Below are 20,283 nucleotides of genomic sequence, written 5' to 3' on the forward strand. Positions count from 1 at the left end.
ATCATCTCATATGACAAATCATCAGGAATGGTTCACAGAGATGAAACCATTAGAAGGTCAGAAGAATGTCATCTATACGGCAAATAATACACCGAATCTAGTTCAAGGGACATGCATTATCCCTATGAACAATTTCACTCATATGAAAGGATTGGTGAAAGATGTACTCTATGTTTCGAAGCTTAGCAAGAACCTCTTGTCAGTAGGTCAAATGATGGAACACAACTACAGAGTCATCTTTAATGGAGATGAATTCACTATGAGAGACAAATCCAGAGGATTTTAGCTATAGTAGGAAAAGGAGTCAAGGAAGGACGCTTGTAAGAATGCTAGCTACAATACCAAATTTGCATGCCATGTCAGCTCAACCCCAATAGATGCCACTTTCTGCAAAATGGCACAAGAGATATGGACATGCCAATTTCAAGATAGATCTCAGGAATCAGAATATGGCAATTGGGATTCCTAAGCTATAATTTCTTGGAAAACTTTATGAAGCATGCTGCTTCGGCAAACAAAAGTGAACCAACTTTGACAGAAGCACCTCTCGAGCAAGAGGTATTCTTGATTTGATACATACAAATGTATGGGGTCATGCCTAGACCCACGTTATCAATGGTTCACTTTACCACTTGACTTTCATAGATGACTATAGCTAATATTGTTGGGTCTACTTTCTAAAAGAGAAATGTGAAGTCTTTTCTAGATTGCAAGAATTCAAAGCCATGGTAGAAAACCAGACAGGCAGAAAGATCAAAATCATGAGATCAGATAGAGGATGTGAATACATGTCTTCAGCATTCATGAACTTTTGCAGAAGTCACGGCATTCGAAGACAATTCACTTGTGTAGATACTCCTTAGTGGAGTTGAACAGCTGAAAGGAAGAATGGTACTTTAGTAGACAGTGATAGAGCAATGCTTAGTGAGAAGCATCTTCCAAATCAGTATTGGGCCAAAGCAATAGCCACTGTAAACTACTTGCTTAATCGGATTCCGACTGAACCAATTTAGGGTATGACACCTTATGAAGCATGCACTAGACACAAGCCATGCATTGGGCATTTTTGCATATTGGTTGCATAGCATATGCCCACATACTTGATGATCATCGTAGGAAATTGGATGCAAAGTCATGCAAATGCATCATGGTTGGTTACTGTGAAGAAAGCAAAGCATACAAGTTGTATGATCCCATCAACTGCAACATCATTATCTCCAAAGATGTAATCTTCGATGATAATCAGAATGGAAACCTCAAATACATAGGAGATAGACGCACTGATTTCATAGTCATCTACAGAAAAGATTGATGAAGAAGAGCAAGAATTGCCAGAAGAACCCCGAGAAGAACCACAACAACTCAAATGGTCTACTAGGGAAAGCGACCTCCAGCCAGATTGACATATGCTTAGAAAGGCAAAGCAATTTAGGTTGAAATCACCAACTATGCTCTTATGACTACCATCATGGCTACAGAAGAGCCAGTGTACTTCGAAGATGCAATTAACAAGCCAAAATGGCTAACTGCTACGAAGAAAGAAATGGATGCTTTGTACAAGAATAATACTTGGGAATTATGCTACCTTCCACCAGGAAAGAATGCCATAGCAAACAAATGGATATACAAAGTGAAGTACAATTAAGATGGAAGTATTCAAAGATACAAAGCCAGACTAGTTGCAAAAGGAGTTGCACAGCAATATGGTCAAGACTATGATGAGACTTATGCTCCAGTGGCAAAGATGGATTCCATATGGTTCTTGATATTCTAATGATCAGGCATTCACAGCTTCAGATAGAAGCAGAGGCAGAGGCAGAGGCAGAGGCAGAGGCAGAGGTAGAGGTAGATCATTTAAGAGAAGTGGTCATCATCAGCATCAACATCAGCATCATCCTCAGCAACATCAGAATCATCAAAGAGGAAATCATTCCAATTGATGAAGATTCCAAGGATGAGGGAATGCATCCACCAACGTGTCAAACATCTAGTGCAACTACTGTCATAAGTTTGGACACTATGAAAGAGATTGCCGCAAGAAGCAATACGACCAAGGCGATCAATCCAGCAGTAATCGAGGGAATTTCCACGATAGAGAAAATCATCATGGTGGACATTCTAGTCACAGTCATTTTGCACATGAACTTCTTGCAAATGAGGAAATGCAAAAGAATGATACAGTGTACCTAGACACTGATTGCAATCCAAAATAGGGTTTCAGCTATCAATTCAACCAAGCAAAACAAGATCCTTGGTACATCGACAGCGGTGCATCATCTCACATGACAAATCATCAAGAATGGTTTACAAAGTTGAAACCATTAGAAGGTCAAAAGAATGCCATCTACACAGCATATAATACACCAAATCCAGTTCAAGGGATAGGCATTATCCCTATGAACAATTTCACTAGTATGAAAGGATTGGTGAAAGATGTACTCTACGTTCCGAAGCTCTACAAGAACCTCTTGGCACTAGGTCAAATGATAGGACACAACTACCGAGTCATTTTTGATGGAGATGAATGCACTATCAGAGACAAATCCAAAAGATTTCATCTAGTAGGAAAAGGTGTCAAGGAAGGATGCTTGTACAGAATGCTAGCTACAATACCAAATTTGCATGCCATGTTAGATCAACCGAAACAAATGCCACTATCTGCAAAATGGCACAAGAGATATGGTCATGTTAATTTCACGAGCTTGTTAGATCTCAAGAATCAGAATATGGAAATTGGGATTCCATATGCCACATCCATGCAAAATATTGTTGTAACAACATACCGGTTACTTTGCCATATCCATGAAAACTGAGGAAACCAATAAGTTTACCCAAATTATTTTTAACTCATCCATTTGTGTGATTCAAAGTCCTACAAAATCATTTTACAAATGGGTATCCATCAAGAAATTAAATTCAACTCAACGCACAGTAATAAATTTAGTTTTTCTCTTATTAGATAGGACTACAAAGAAGAAGCACATGCCAAGTGTCACTAATTCCCCTTTACAAATTTATTGAATACATTCCATTCATTCGCATCTAAAGTATACTTGTTTGTATTGCAACATAGGTGAGGTTTTTCAATGCAATAATGCTCTCAATATCTATCACGTTAAGGTTTGTAAGGTCATATGTGAAGCATCTTGAGCCTTTTGCCTATTGATACCACCCAAGTTGGACTTCTACTCTAGATGGTCTATCTAAGAGATTGAATCCTCTCTTATATTCCACATCCCACCAACCTTTCTCCTCATTTTTTGGATTCGTCCAAGGTACCATATATCTTGTGTCTTCTTTCTTTGCAATGATCTTGGATTGCACTTCCTTTTTCAATTCTAGTTTTTTCCTCTTCTTGAAAGTATACCAAACAATTAGAACCTATTCCAAAAAGGTTTTCATTTGATGTAGAAAGAGGTATCTCTTTCTTAGAGTAGTATACTCCTTGTCAAACCCTCATAAGTCTATCTTTAGAGAGTGTGGAATTTCCATTAAGGTGTCTTACCAATGTGGAGTTGAACAGAGTATTACCATCGGTGGTAACTCTTGGGCTCACTGCTTCTTGTTCATCTAGGAGAGAATCCACCACATGTCTGGAGGAATCATTGTCTTTGTCCTCTACTTTTGACACATCATCTACTTGTTGGTCTTCATCTTCAAAATTATATGCTTGTGCATATGCATCTACAAATCTACTTGCCCAAGGTTCTAGCCACCACTTCATGTCCTCACCCTTTCACTTCATATGCAAACATTCACACATTTCTTGAGCACTTTTCAACCCTTTCTTCAAATATTCAATGATTTATCATCAGTTTGACACACAATTAGAGTCTCCTAGATTAGCTTCTTGCATGTTTTCTTTGAGATTCAATTCCAACATGTTCTTACTTCTTGTGTGCCCTTGTAAATAAAGGACTATCCTTTTTACATTCAAATTGTGCAAGCCTGATTAAACTACCAGCACTATGTAGCATATTCATCAAATAGTAAGCACGTTAATGTCACATTATGCTTCCAATCATACTAAAGAAGATTCCAACTGCATTTGAACCCATAAGACATAAAGGGCACCTAAGGCTTGGACAAAATTCTCTAAAGTACTTTATTAATATGACCACAAAATGGCATGAGAGTTGCACATCTAAGAAAGCCTCGTTAGTTATGAAGTTCCTAGTCAATATTTAGTGAGTATGATGAACAATCCAAGATCTCCAAATTTGAAAGAAAAAGGAAATCTTTCCCACAAGATGGACTCGATCAACAAGGCTCAAGTGTGGAGAGAAGAAAATGTTGATTTAGTCTCCGTAATTTCACGATAAGCCTGTGTTACCAACATGATTCTCTCTCTTCTATGCATTTCATTATTTTCCATTTCTCCCAAACACCATTGCATTTGTCTCTACTACATATCCTTTGAGCTCCATCCCAATGGTGGCAGTCATCTCCCCTAATATCTCCCTCCCTTAACATATGCTTATCAGCAGTGGAGAAAGAATCATACACAATAATGACATGATTCAATGTGATCCAAACGTTGCCAATAGCCAACTGATGCCTAGGATTATCTTTTGTGGGTGTTGAAGACTTGTGCCAGAGATATAGTGAGATTAGAATCTTTTATTGGAGTTATGATGGTGATGTCCAACGTATTCAACACTATGGGTGGTGTGTTCTTTTCGCAACCAACATTGCGAAGAATAAATTGTGCTTCCCCAAAAGTCTTAAATTTGTCTGCTACTTTAAGGTAATCCGAGCAACGATTGCTACAAAAAGTCATCTGCATCACCACTTTGTTGAGTCATTTATGTCTGCAAGAAAAGAAAAGGAGCATATACTAGTCTACACCACCTACGTTACAACAAGCTTATCGTTATGAGATCTTCATATTCCTTATCAAATGACTTTAGGATGTGAGATACATCCTATTTGTAGTGCTTCACTCCATAAGTGATACTTCAAGGAAAAAAAGAGATACCATTAAAAGTGACCTTGAAGCATACTCCAAATGAGCCAACTCCGAGATTCTCACCCTCTGCTATTGCCTCGTGGGGGACAGCTAAGTCAATTGAACAATCATCATTTCTAAATGAATGTGCTTTGCAAGAAGAATCCCCGCCCTGCGATTACCCTCCATAGCTAATCATGCCTCAAAAATTGGAGCACACGCATGTTTTTACTTGCTCATATTGCACTCGCTTTGAAATAGTGAGATTTGAATCTATGTCTTTACCACTCTTGCTTCTAGCCTTCTCCTCTGTCCACTTCAAATCCCAAACATCTAATTTGTCCATGTCAAATTGGCAGGTAGCTCATCTCGCAAGTCTTGTGTACATTTTTTCATACTACCTATGAAATTATTGATCATGTGGCACACTCCGCATTTGTCCAGTTCATTCAAGATTGGCATCTTCCCATTGTATTTGCTATGATGATGCTCTAGAAAGACTCTATGCGGACTGCATTGATAGTTGCAGTTATTATTTGCTCCTTGCTCACCTCTCTTATCCCTATACAAAGATGTTGTCTAATGACTTTGAGCCAATTTTTCCTTTTTTATTCTTGCATATTTCCAAGAAAGTACTTCTGACAAAGACATGCATGAAAAAATCAAGTATAGACAAAATACAATATATACTAATATTCCAACACAATCGATGAACACAAAGTTAATTGTGATAAAGAGCACAGTGGTAACATTTCGAGTGGCATAATTTCATGAATCCTTAATCTATGATCTGATACTGTGATGAAAGTGTTAGATATCAATGATCCACTCTCGTCGTGTAACTATGCAGGAACTAGCTAACTCTACTTGTAAGCCCCCCATATGAGGCGAAGGCATTTGAGTAGCTCAGTTATCCGGTAGGTCCTAGTTTGGATACCAGATGGGGGTCATGTGTGGCCTGATGGCTGGACGGCTTCAGATAGAGTTGGCACACTGCCAACTAGGCTACATTCAAGTGCGAGAAGGCATCCCATGACTGACCGCACTGAGGGTAGATGGAGCATTTCCCGAGGCAGCCCACTCTCGGGTTGCGAGGCCTGTTTGGAGCCCCAGATGATCCCAGATGGCTATTGCTCTATTTTGCACCACGGTTCTATCGTGTGGTTGGTGGTCTATTTTGGGAACCCCCAGTCGACCGTTTTGGGCGAACTGGGTCGGTCACCCAATTGGGTCTAACCGACTACGACTGGTGGCTATATAAGAGCAAGCCCGTGAAGCCCATCATCATCACTGGCTATAGCAACCCTTATTCCTTACCATCCAGCCTCCGTCCTCTACTGTTTCCAGCACACCATCGAAGCTTCTCTGACAAGAGTGCACGGCTAGGAGGCAGTGCCATCTATTGTATCGGTTTTATAGTAATCAAATTTTTGATTCTCCATACTATCTGCTTTTCTCTCTTGCATACAAGATCTTGTTATCTGTTGAGCACAGACGTTGTATTGTTTTCTTACATGGTATCAGAGCTTGGGCTCTAGCAAGAAGATTTGGTAGTGTGTTTCTGTTTGCAAGCATATTGTGAGGGATGGCCTAGCCCGCAAGACTGCGAATCCCACCGTTCGGCGAAAGCGAAAAGTTGGACCGCACTAACTATCCACTCTAGAAGTTCAAGATGAAGACCATCCTAAGTGCATACGAGCTTTGGGATACTACTATTGGGGTGGACGTGAAGCCGGTTGTGAGACCGGCGGATCCAGTCAATGCAGGACAACAAATAGTACCAACTGCGGATGAGATTCTCGTGTGGACAAGAAATGTAGATGTGCTGTGTTCTATTGTCTGCAGTGTAATGGATTCTGTCATGGCGTTAATTCAGCATGTCACCACAGCGGAGGAGGCATGGATGGTCTTGAAAAATCAGTACGAGACCACGAATCAGACACGGATTCAGAATCTGGAGACTCAACTCGTGAACAAGAAACTGTCTAAGTCTGAAGCGGCAGAGAAGTTCATCACCAGGGTAAAGAATCTGTGTGATCAGATGACTACGATTGGCATCACCATCACCAGTGAGAATTTAGCACAAAGGTGCATACGAATTCTCCCACCAAAGTACGATGGTCTTGTTATAGCGTTGAATATGCAGAACAGAAATCCACCCCTCAACTTTGAGGATTTCAGCACGATGCTTCTGGAGGAGGAGATGCGTCAAAAAATGAGGACTGGAGAAGATTCGGCTTTCTCAGCTGGATCAAAGAAAGGCAAGGGTAAGGATTCTGGTAACCCATCTTCTTCTGATGATAAAAAGAGAAAGAAGAAGATCAAGTGCTTCTATTGCAACAAGGCAGGGCACAAGCAGAATGAGTGCCAGAAGAAGATTGCAGATGAGAAGAACGGAGTAAAGAAAGAGTCCACCAACAGCACGCAGGCAGTACCAGTAGAGCTGTTCGTAGCAATTGAGAGATTTGCACGGAGGCAGTTCATGTACCTGCAGATGAGCCTTGGATTATTGACAGTGGTGCATCGCACCACATGACCAGTCAGAAGGATTGGTATACCTCTCTACATCCGGTAGGGAATGACATCTTGGTAGCAGTCGGCAATGATGCAAAATATCAAGCAAAAGGAAAAGGTATGATTGCTCTCAAGTCAGATGGAGTTGTAAAACAGTTGTTCGATGTTCTTTATGTGCCAGATATCAAGAGAAACTTGTTGTCTGTTCATGGATCGGGATCTCAAAGTTCACTTCGATAAGAATGGCACACAGATTTTGGATCTTCAGGGGAAGGTCATTGGTAAAGGTATACGACGCAACAATATCTATGAACTCTCAGCTTTTAGTGCTCGAGCCGATGTGAGCAACACTAAGCTATGGCATGAGAGGTTTGGTCATCTAAACCTTAGTTCTTTAAAGGAGATGCATAAAAGTGGAATGATTGCAGACCTACCAGAAATTACAGATCTGCCCGATGTATGTGAAGCTTGCATGATGGGCAAGCAGCATCGGCAGCCCTTTCCTAAAGAGACCAGCAGGGCAAAGGCTCCTCTAGAGCTCGTTCACACGGACCTTTGCGGAAAGATGGAGATGGAAGCTTTGGGCGGTTCCTACTACTTTATGACGCTGATCGACGACTACAGTAGAAGGATATGGATACACTTCCTGAAGACTAAAGATGAGGCTTTTAGTAAGTTCAAAGAATGGCATGTAATGGTCGAGAAAGAAATGGGGAGGAAGGTGAAGAAGTTGAGATCACAGAGGTGGAGAGTTCACATCAAGTGAATTCGAAAGTTACTACAAAAGTCACGGGATCAAGAGGCAGAAACCCCTGCCACATACATCACAGCAAAATGAAGTATCAGAATGCAAGATGCACGTCATCTGCGAAATGGGCAGGAGTATGATGAAAGGGAAAGATTTGCCAAAGACTTTCTGGGCTGAAGCATGTAACATGGTAGTTTACATTCTGAATCATAGCTACATGAAGGCTGTGAATGGGATGACTCCACTGCAGGCCTTTTTTGGTAAGAAACCTTCAGCTGCACATTTCAGAGTTTTTGGATGTGACTGTTTTGTGCATGTCCCTGATGCTAACAAGACCAAATGGGAACCGAAGAGCCAGAAGTGTATTTTCTTGGGCTACAGTGAAGATGTGAAGGGTTACCGTCTCTATAATCCTGTTACCAAGAAGGTAATAGTAAGTCACGATGTGGTCTTCTCAGAACAGCCGCATCAATTGGAGGAGGATGCTTCCTTCCCAGACAACCAGGACCAGGATATCTATCCAGTACCGCCACCAACAGCAGACTGAACTCCCCCAACGGTGCTTGGGAGGATTCAAGACAAAGAAGATGAAGAAGAGCCTCTAGAACCACAATGGCAACAGCCATTCTTGAAGTGGGTAAAGCAGCTTTTGGACGGCAGAGAACCTCCAGCCATTGAGGAGGAACCATCTGAACACCGCCGGTCCAAGAGATTAGAGGAGCAAAGAAGGGTGCAGGAACACTTGGTCAACTATGCTTTGATGACAAAGGTGATCCATGCTGAAGAACCCAAGTGTCTTGAAGAGGCACAGGGTGATGATAGGTGGATGGAGGCTATGCAGTCGGAGTATGGCTCCATAATGAAGAACAACACTTGGGACCTTGTGGATTGACCACCAAAACGCAAGGTCATCGGAACCAAGTGGGTGCACAAGAGTCCGACGGCATGTTGGATAAGTACAAGGCTCAGCTCGTGGCAAAAGGATTCGCACAAGTACATGGCTTTGATTATCAGGATACTTTTGCTCCCACAGCTAGACTAACCACAATTTGCAGTGTTTTGTCTATAGCAGCACAAGAAAGTTGGCCGGTGTTTCAGATGGATGTAAAATCCGCCTTTCTGAATGAAGATCTCAAGGAGGAGGTATACGTGGAACAACCACCAGGTTTTGTGATCCCTGGTTCAGAAGGTAAAGTCTGTAAACTGAAGAAGGCACTTTATGAGCTGAAACAGGCCCCACGAGCGTGGTACCAGTGAATTGATGCCTACTTTGTGCAAACCAGGTTCAGGAGGAGCCCATCTGATGCAAATTTGTATAACTACAGAGAAGGAGGCAAGTGTATGATTGTGGTCATTTATGTGGATGACCTTGTCATAACAGGGAACCATGAAGAGAAGATATCGCAGACAAAGCATTTGCTAGGAAGAGAGTTTGTGTTTGGGGATTGAAGTTTGGCAAGAGCCAAAACAGATCATCTCACAGCTGAAGTATGCTGGAGAGATACTGAAGGCATTTGGCATGGCTGAGTGCAAGACAGTTGGCACCCCTATGGAGGTTGACGTGAAGCTCTCAAACGATGATTCATCACCACTGGTGGACAAAGCGAAGTACAAAAGGCTTGTGGGCGGTTTGATTTACTTGTGCAACACGCAGCGGGACATCAATTTTGTGACTGGTGTACTAAGCAGGTTTTCCAATAAGCCCCGGGAGAACCATTGGAGGGCATGGATGCAAGTGCTGAAATACATCAAAGGCACACTTGATTATGGCATCATGTATACCAAGGGCAACATCTTGACCGGATTCTGTGACTCGGATTGGGCAGGAGACGTGGACAGCAGGAGATCAGTGACAGGTTACTGTTTCTCACTTGCATCTGGAGTTGTGTTATGGGTCAACAAGAAGCAACCTACAGTTGCTCTTTCTTCTACCAAGGTTGAGTACAAATAAGCATGTTTTGCTTTCTTGTGAGGCAGTGTGGTTGAGGAGGATTTTAAAGGACATGGGTGCAGTGCAGAACAAGCCTACACAGTTATCATGTGACAATCAGAGTTGCATGGCGATTGCAAAGAACCCTCTGTTCCACGCTCGCACAAAACACACTGAGATTCAACATCACTTTGTACGTGAACTCATCATGGATGGAGAGGTTGACTTGGTGTACTGTCTGACTACAGAGAATGCTGCGGACATCTTCACAAAGGCTCTTGGAAGAGACTTGCTGGAGAGGCATCTTCATCGACTTGGCATTGGGCTGAAAAAGTAAGTTCACTTGCGGGTGAACATTGAGGGGGGGTGTTAGATATCAATGCTCCACTCTCATGTAAATACGCTGGAACCATCTAACTCTACTTGTAAGCCCCCCATATGAGGAGAAGGCATTTGAGTAGCTCGGTTATCCTGTAGGTCCTGCTTTGGACACCAGATGGGGGCCATGTGTGGCCTGATGGCTGGACGGCTTCAGATAGAGTTGGCACACTGCCAACTAGGCTACATGCAAGTGCGATAAGGCATCCCATGACTGACCACACTGAGGGTAGATGGAGCATTTCTTGGGGCAGCCCACTCTTGGGTTACAGGGCCCGTTTGGAGCCTCAGATGATCCCGGATGGCTGTTGCTCTATTTTGCACCACGGTTCTCTCATGTGGTCGGTGGCCTATTTCGAGACGACCGTTTTGGGTGGACTGGGTCGGTCACCCAATTGGGTCTAACCGACTACGACTGGTGGCTATATAAGAGCAAGCTCGTGAAGCCCATCATCATCACTAGCTACAGCAACCCTGATTCCTTAGCATCCAGCCTCCGTCCTCTACTGTTTCCAGCACGCCATCGAAGCTTCTCTCATAGGAGCGCACGGCTGGGAGGCAGTGCCATCTATTGTATCAGTTTTATAGTAATCAAATTTTTGATTCTCCATACTATGTGCTTTTCTCTCTTGCATATGAGATCCTATTATTTATTGAGCACAGACGTTGTATTGTTTTCTTACAGAAAGAGGCTTAACACTAGAATAGGATATTAATACGTCCTTAGACATAGAAATGTCTGAGGAAGAACTAGTGCTCTAAACAACACAAAAATGATAGCTTTAAATTTTGATTAAAAGTGATCTTACAAGTCCATAATGGATAAATTTTTGATTCTATAAATCAAATTTAATTGGTATACGATATATTTTGAATAAAGAATGCGGATTTTAGGAATATATATAGGTTTTGAACGACATTAAGACAAAAGATGGATTAAAAGGATTCACCTTCTATCAATTCAACAAAAGATGGCCTAAAAGAATTTGCCTTACGTTACATCATTACAACAAAAGATGGCTTAAAATGATTTGCATTTTGTTAAATCATTACAAAAAAATATGGATTACAAGGATTTTCCTTCTATTACACCAAACACTTTGAGTTTTTACATTGCCTCATGAGGTGTAAGCCTCTCAGATGAATTTTTTTCCATCATCTTATGACCAACATGTGTCAAGATGGCATGCAAAAGTGCACTATTAGAATGCCAATACCTATAGTAAATTTATTACCGGCATCAAAGAAAAACCTCACCATTTCATTGATAATCCAACCAAGGGAAAACACATCATATTGTGGACTATATCTCCCTTGTTTTGCAAAAACTTGTAACTTTTGTGCAAGCCAGTATTTTCGAACATGGTGTTGATCACGATGGCAAATTTGTCCTGCATCTGTTTCGTTTTTGTGAAGGCCCTCCTACAGTCTTATGAAAGTTTGTATGGAAACATTGGGCCTCATGTAGGTGTGCTACTCCAGCTAGCAAAGCATGGATTAAATGGTTCACATTGGTACAAAAGAAGTTAATTCTTTCCACCACATATCCAAAGCCTTTAATGGCATCCTCAATATTGCCTTCTGCTTATGCTCTCTTCTCTACTCCTCCCTTTAAGTGTGTATCAATGTAACACCTAAAGGATCCTTCTTTAAATGGTAATTAGAGGAAAATTTGAGACAAGCTCCCACCATTGAAGTATAGTGTGATTGTCCAGAGAGGCTTCTCTCGAGTAGCAGAAATAACTCAAATCAGAATAGGATGTGTCATTTTCATGGTCACTTCTCTTCATGTTTTTCATACAAGCACCAGCATCACCCTTGTATTGCTTGCCAGCATACCATATGTGTTTAAGGAACTAGGAGAGGACCCGGTGGATAGTTCCATATGTTCGAAATCCAAACCTTTCACCTAGAAATATCTCTTGCTCTATGATAAATCTTACGAAAGTAACATTCTTTATGTGACTAGCTCATTGTTGCATCTTTTGCATTTCACCTCCAAGCACCCTTCCTTTCGGGACTACCATGCCCCCTTCCTCTTCTTGCTCAGCTCGCTCCTCTACCATCCCAAATATTAGGACTGACTTCTTCTCCCAACTATCAATTCTAAGGCTCTTCTTAATAGATTGCATGACCTTACTTTTATGCAGAGCCCATAATGCATCCCATAGCTCCTTCTGTGATGCACAGACATCATTGGAAAATCCTAGTCTTGTAGCACATGTTTGCCTAAATCATGCATGGATGTCACCAATCTGGGATTCAACATAAAGGAATGCATCATAACTTTAGTTTACAATGCTTTGCAAGCTCATGGGTTTGGGCATCTTGTTCTAGCATCCTCTTTGTGTCTTGTATAACCTTGGTCTAGAAATAACTCAATGTCGTCGGTGCTCTCTATTATGGTTTCCATCTATCTCTCATGCAAGCTATTTATTTGCTCTAAAATTTGCTCTCAAATGGCTTGGTTGACTTTCTTGCATTGTTTCAATGTTAATGCAGGCTTGTGCTTTAAGAGCCAATAAAACCTTCCATCTCAAAGAAAAAACTGTGCAAAAGTTTGCAAATCAAATATAATATCTGCATAACACATACCAATCGGAGCTCCCAGATACTGAATCACCATGCCATGGGGCACCATTTGCATCTTTAGATCAGATAACCAGTCAGGAGGAGGCTCGTGGTTGGCTTAGATCATGAAGGTCTTGCTCCAGCTTGTGACTAACCCTGAGGCGGCATAGAAGGTCTTGAGGATACTTAGGAGGGAGGCGATGCTAGACTCATCCTCTACTGAGCAGCAGGCCAGGATGTCATCTGTGAACAATTGAGAAGTAAACTAGGTATCATCAGGCAGACGGAGGCCATGGAGGCGGCCCTCCATTGATGCCCACTTGATCATGTAGATAAGAGGGACTAAGTTGATGGCGAACAGGAGAGGGGCCAGGGGGCATCCTTGCCTTATGGATCTCTTGAGGGTGAAGTTGCCAACCGCGCCACCATTGCGACATAAAATTGATGATGCATTGCGAAAAAGACAAGTCACCATACGAAGGAAGCCCGATCCCGAGTTTCTCTAGAACCTTAGTTAGGAAGTCCCAGCGAACCTTATCGTAGGCTTTGTCGAGGTCAAACCCAAAGAAGGTTACCTTCTAAGAAGAGACTAGTGTGTAGTCGATGGCAGTGGAGACATTTAAAATATTTTTGAAGATGTCCCTGCCTTTCACAAAGCCGTTCTTCTCACAATCGACTATGCAAGAGCAGACGTCTCTAATCCTGAGAGCCATAGCTTTTGTGATTATCTTGTAAGAAGTGTTGAGCATAGTAATTGGCCTCCAGTCCCCTACTTTGATACGGCTAGGTCTCTTAGGGAAGAGCTTCATTAGACCATCATTGACATCCTCTGAAATGGACCCCACCTCAACAGCATAGTTGGCCATACTAGTGAGATCACCTTATATGATGTCCCAGAAAGCCCAATAAAATTTGACTGTCAGGCCATCCGGGCCGGGGGATTTATCTTTGGCCAGAAGCATTAACTCCTCCTTCAACTCCTTCTTGGAGAAGGGCTTTTGCCAGTTGATTCCTATGGTAGTCTGAGACTCTATCATTAATGTCTGGCAGCGCTTCTTCCATGCTCTGGATCTAGACGGCTTCCTATACTGTCGCCTGTCTGACGATGGTCCCCAATTCCTTGAGGAACATGTTAGCTACATGCCAAAAGCTAGTGATCAGCTTCCCTTGTACATTCTGAAGCCCGTCTATTGTTTCCAAGACCTGATTTTTTTTTCTTTGGCAAAAGAAGACCTTAGAGGGGCAGTCCCCCATGGAAAGACAATTGTGCATGCTCTCCAGATCCTTGCATCCTCTGATTCCTCCATTTCTATTGCTTGCATGGCCACTTAAGCTTTGACTAGAAGCATCATAATAACTGCATCATGGGGGAATATCACGATAGCCTTTTGGAGAGATTGTTTGGCGACTACAAGCGCAGATGACGCCTCCTTCCACCATCTTTTGTACTTGACTATCCCAGTGTTTGGCCAATTGGACTATCTGGTGAGTACCTTTGTCCCATCTGGAGGCCAGATCGATGATGTTGTCTCTCGCCTCCATTCACGCTTTCTTGACTTTAGAGCAGAATTGGACCGAGGACAACAAGCGTTTACTAAACTTAAAGGGAATGTCCCTTGAGCAGTCTATAACCTAGGGGAGATTGAAGCTCCATCTGATTGGAGGGTGATCGGAGAGGCTGGAGATTGCCATGCATTCCCCCTACATGGCGCACCCTTTGTCGGAGATGTAGAAACGATCCAAGTGGCCAACAACTTTGCTCCTTTTTTGCGATTGTTCCAAGGAATCCTCCCAGCCCTTCCTCATCCAAGGTAGCACAGTTAGTAAGACCGTGGGTAATGGCGAGACTGTGGGTAATGAAGAGCTCATTCCACGCTTCTAGTTTGGGACTGGCTACAACATTGGATATGTGGGATCTGTCCACTTCTTCTTTAGTGAAGTTCCAGTCACCTCGAAGAAGCAGTTTACCTATGATTCATGTTATCACACACAAAGTCCCAACATCCCTTCCTATCCTGCGGACACTGACGGGCATAGACACTTGCAATACTAATCTCTATCCCCTCAAGCATTACACCAACTACCACAACCCAACCCTCACGATCCCTAAAGAGCTCCCTCGTTCCTAGCCTGTCAGAAACTAAGATTGTGGTACCTCCTCTCCCGCGTTCAGGGCAATTGACAAACGTCACAAATTTCAAACTTGTGCAAGACTCCCAAAACCAATCTCCCTCATCACAATTGAATTTTTGTAACAGAACTATATGGGGCTTAGATTTATGAATAATTGAAAGACATCTCTTTTGTTTCACCAGATCACAAATTCCCCTCAGATTCCATGACAAAATCGAGACCTCTACCACAGGCCCATCCTCCCTCCTGACCCTTAGAGTCCTAATGGGATAATGCTTTGTAAGCATCCTTAATGAAATTGAAGCGGTTCTCCTTGCTCCCCCCGACGTGATGGGCCACATCCTTAATTCTCGTGGAGAAACTACAAGTCTGATGCCCTGTGGCTTCTCACCCTTCTGATCCACAGGGCTGGCTGAGCTGTGTCTCTCATCAAGGAGCCTCTTCTGGTGGTTGGCATCTGGAAGGTCCTCATCCTAGGTCCTCATCGTGAGACTCACAAACAACTACTGGTAAGGGAGTTTGATCAACAGCCATGGGATTAAGCCCATCCTGGCTTGGTACCTCCTCATTAGCCTTCGTATGGCCGGAGTCTCCTAAGATGATTGATAGGAGGTTCCGCTCGCGAGATTCGGCTGACTCCTGTGGTAACAGTTTGACATCGACTCCTTTCTAGACGGGATTGCCCTTCTTACCGACTGTGGTCCATTTGATTTCCTAGGGAATGTCACCCAGAGGTGCAGCCTTAGGCACTTGGGTGGTCTCCTCACGATTTGATGATGATAGATTCTTGCTCGTGCTGGCTTTTCCTTCGGTTTTGGATGGGAGCTCTTCCTTGGAGGCAATGTCCACCTTGTCCGTCGCATCCACGCATGCGAGTGCAATATTAGCTGATCTTCCCTTGCAAAGTGGCCCAATTTCTTGCACACAAAGCAAGCATTCGGAAAGGGGGCCGAATTCGACCTGCTGGGCAAAGCACAACCCGTCGGGGAGCTTGATCTCCAAAAAATCAGGGATGTTTTGGATACGGTCCCAGAGAATCCAAGCCTTCCTACGCGCCATGTTGGATCTTGATGGGGGCAGAATGAGGAGCACCTTGCCCAGTGACAAGCCAGTGATGTGGCCAGCTTCCCAAGTGCGTCTTCAAGCCATGGAGGAAGATTCAGGAATTCAATCCACACTGGGTAGTCGTGGTAGATAAATTCATCCACACTGAAAGCTGGGTCCATGGAACCACCAACATAGAGGCATCGGAGAATAGAAAGGATCTACCCAAGAGCTCATCTTGAATGGCTTCTGACACACACCAGAGTAGGAAGAAGCCCTTTCCCATTTACTTGGCAGTGTAGGTGCTCTTGGGAAGTTTGCACTCGTAGATCAAGAACTATGCCAACTCTTCGAAGGATGGATCTTGTCCGATAAAGAATAGATAGATGGATCCTTTGTCAAGACAGGCCAGTTCAAGCTTGACATCCTCCATCTGGAAATCACAGTCGAATGTGTGATTTTGACCACCTTCAAACCACTCCTTATGTTCCACCTCGGAGCACCGTGACACCCTGGCCCGTAAGATGCACTGCACCTCCTTGTCAGGCAGTGGTGAGAACCCTCCAAGTGACTTTTTGGCCAAGACGTCTGTGTATGAGGGGACTTCGAGCTCCTTGGATTCCTCCCCCAGTGGGGTCTCTTTGTCATGATGGTCCTCATTGCCCAAGAAACTCTCTACTTCTCCTTGCTCAACACTCATATCCTCTAGTCTCTCTTCGCAATGGCAGCTAGTAGGCAGAACTAACCTACGTCTCTTCGAACCACCTCCTTTAGACCCATGCATAGTACATGTGTCAACCATGCACAACTTCTATTCTATTCAATCCTTTCTCACTAGAACTATAGAACTTCAACAAAAATTGTTTGATCCTAGTCTTGACTCGCCACCATGAATGGATAAACAAGATTTCGTAACCCTAAGGTCAACATTCTAATTGATGAATTAATTGGCTGTTAGATCCTACCTTGCCAAATAAATATTTAAGGGAGAAAGAGTGGTGATATTAAGGCCTATGTATTATCGAAACCAAGTTCAAACCATATTATCACTGTGTGGGTATGGTGTATTTTAAACCCACCCTTCATTAAGTTTGATTTTTAAAAATCATTATTTTAAAAAAATCTTTTAGGAAAATGTTTTTGAGAATTTTTTATTAAAGGATCAAAATTTTGGGAAATTTTTAAAATTTGGAATTTTTGCTTCCACTTGGATTCCCCAGTGACAATATAGGGGGACAAGCCCCACCCTTCATCATAAAGTTAGTCGAAACAAGCAGGCATCCAATTGTAATTGAAAATGGCCTACTTTTAAACAGTGTATTTTTACACCAAGAAGGTGTATATGTACACCATCTCTCCAAGAGAATAAGTCATCTTGATATACTTAGGACTTTGGTTTAAAACTATGTGGTGTCAACCAAAGTGTGATTATTTGGTTAATCATAGAAGGTATTTTTGTAAGCTTATCTAGTATTGGTAATTTGACTAAATTTGGGTTTTCAAAGTTTGCTAGAAAAACTGCCAATGGTTACTCTATATAAGTGAGTGTGTAAAGTTTCAACCAATATTGCAATATTTGTTTTGAAGTATATGGGAAAAAAACCATGGGACTATGATATTAAAAAAAAAAAGACTTGTATTTAGTCTAGTTTCGGAATTGGACTTTATACAAGTCCAATTTTTTTGAATACAATGTTTGTAACGATAGCTTATGTTAATAATAATTGCTTATGTTAGCTTATGTTAATGTGAATTTGAAAATTTAAATAGCTTATGTCAATCATAATTGCTTATGTTAGCTTATGTTAATATGAATTTGAGAAAGTTAATGCAAATTGGGTTTTTGGCATTTGAATTTTCTATCTAGAAATAGAAAATATCAGTGTTTGGATCATGCTCATGAGTTCATTTGTACTACGAAAGGTATGAATCTTTTAGGATGCTTGCTACCTTGAACTTCAATTGAAGCTTGCGGACGGGGCCAGCTTGGTGGAAGAATAGGTTCATGGGTATCTAGAAAGGTTGCCAAGTTGGGAAGGAGAAACTTGTCCATTGGAAGGTTATGCATAATTGGTTGCCTATTAGATGCAAGCTTGGCAATTGATTTGAGGTGAAGGCAAACCATTTCACATGCATGCATCATTTATTCTAGCACTGCTAGGGGGTTGGATGGAAGAAGCCATCAGAAGGGCTTGTTTCATGTCTAGTTTCTCTATGTGAAGGCATGTGTCAACTATTCTTGGAGTGCCAGGGGTGTGGAGTCACATGGAAGGAGCCATTAGAAGGGCTAGTTTGATGTCTAGTTTGATTGAAATGGAGAGCGAGCAGCCTTCCCTGGTTACCCCCAGTGGCTTATGGTAATTACAATTTTGCCCTATTTTAGGTCATGGTTGTACTTGCCATTTGGAAGTAAGAAATAGTGGTCTTAGATGGTGGTTTGGCTAGGGCCTTCCATTTTGAACATTATTTCTATGGAAAGTCTCTATGTTCAAGTCTTCAAGATAATGGTTGTCTTCAATATGTTAATCTCATTGCTAGATGTTGGTTGTCTTCAAGATGTTGGTTGCTCAATCTCGTCGCTGTGGATATGGTTTTGTATAGGCTTTTATTAGCGGGGTGGTCACACTTGCTAAAAGAGACCCTGGCATTTGTAACTTGATAATTTTAATAATTAAGGTATTTCGTAGTTCTTGAAGAAATACTTTTTGGGTGTTCAGATGTAGACATGGTATAACATTCGTGAAGAAGAAATAAAGAGGAAAGACACTCCAAGAAGTTGGGATGATTAAATGGTTTCTTAGCTTGATAAATTCGGTGGTAGACATGGTATAACATTTGAGGAGACGAAATAAAGAGGAAAGACACTTCAAGAAGATCGGATGATTACATGGTTTCTTAGCTTGATAAATTGGGTGGTGTTGTGACTTGTGAAGTGAAAGACGTTCAAGCCACAAAAGTTGAATTCAAGAGAAACTCTCCCACCTTCAAGGAGAATTTTGTGAAGTTGAGGGCCTCATGCCACTCGTTACCAATTGCCATCTCTTTGCCACATCATTTGCAGGCTGAAGGGCTTGCAAATGGAGAGAGAGAGAGAGAGAGAGAGAGAGAGAGAGAGAGAACATTTCTGTATCGAACCAAAATCCACATCTAGAGCTCAATTTGTGAAGCAAAGGAAAACAGCTATTGCTCACGGGGTCTATGAAATTGTCTCCTTCTTGGTGGCGGTGAGAAGCACGGGAGATGATGGTAGACCTGGCCCGGTGCATGTGCACTGTCCGCAGAAAAAGCCTTCCTTCGCTAGTGCGGATGGTTGGAGTTTTCCCTTGAATCGCGAACATTCGTACAGACGTCAAAGTTCGGTTGACCTGAGAGACTAGAACGGCTTAACCGACCCCAAAACTTGGTGTGCGTAGCGGCTAGGCTTTTAATAAAAGATGCTATACGTCGAGATAGCTGCTGCATGATTTGACACGATTTGGATGCGTTAGGAGGCGGGTGAAAACTGAGATGGGGGGTCCGCACGCTGCTGCTGGGTGATGATATTCGTGGCGTGAGCCAGGGACGACGTATTTCGGTGGAGGCGTGCAGGGGGGAGGATTTACTGCTGATTGGGTGATGAAAGGCGTTGAAAGGCCTGTGGGCTGTGGCTGTGCAAGCGTCTGAAATCTCGATAGACTGATACAACATGAAAAGGAGACAAGTACAAGCACACAAGAAGATTGTTGGGTGCTTGGGCTTTGCAAGCTTGCAATTTGCTTGACGCAAAGCTACGTTAATATGAATTGATTGACAATGCTTTGCTTTGGGAAACGGCGAAAGAGCAAGTGCAGGTCGTTGGCAAGCATCACGGATTTTCATGCACCCAAACTTCAGATTAAAATTTGGGAGGAAAGCACGAGAATCCGGTGCGGTTGAATTTGAAAAGCCTTTGCTAATGTGTGCAAGAAAAGTTTTAGATCGAGTCTCCACTTTTGATTGATTCTCCACCTTTTTTCCACCTATATTTTAGGTGCCTTT

Source organism: Dipteris shenzhenensis, chromosome 24 (assembly GCF_047967505.1).
Source record: "Dipteris shenzhenensis isolate YYH24624 ecotype China chromosome 24, Dip_SZ_1.0, whole genome shotgun sequence".
Classification (NCBI taxonomy): domain Eukaryota; kingdom Viridiplantae; phylum Streptophyta; class Polypodiopsida; order Gleicheniales; family Dipteridaceae; genus Dipteris; species Dipteris shenzhenensis.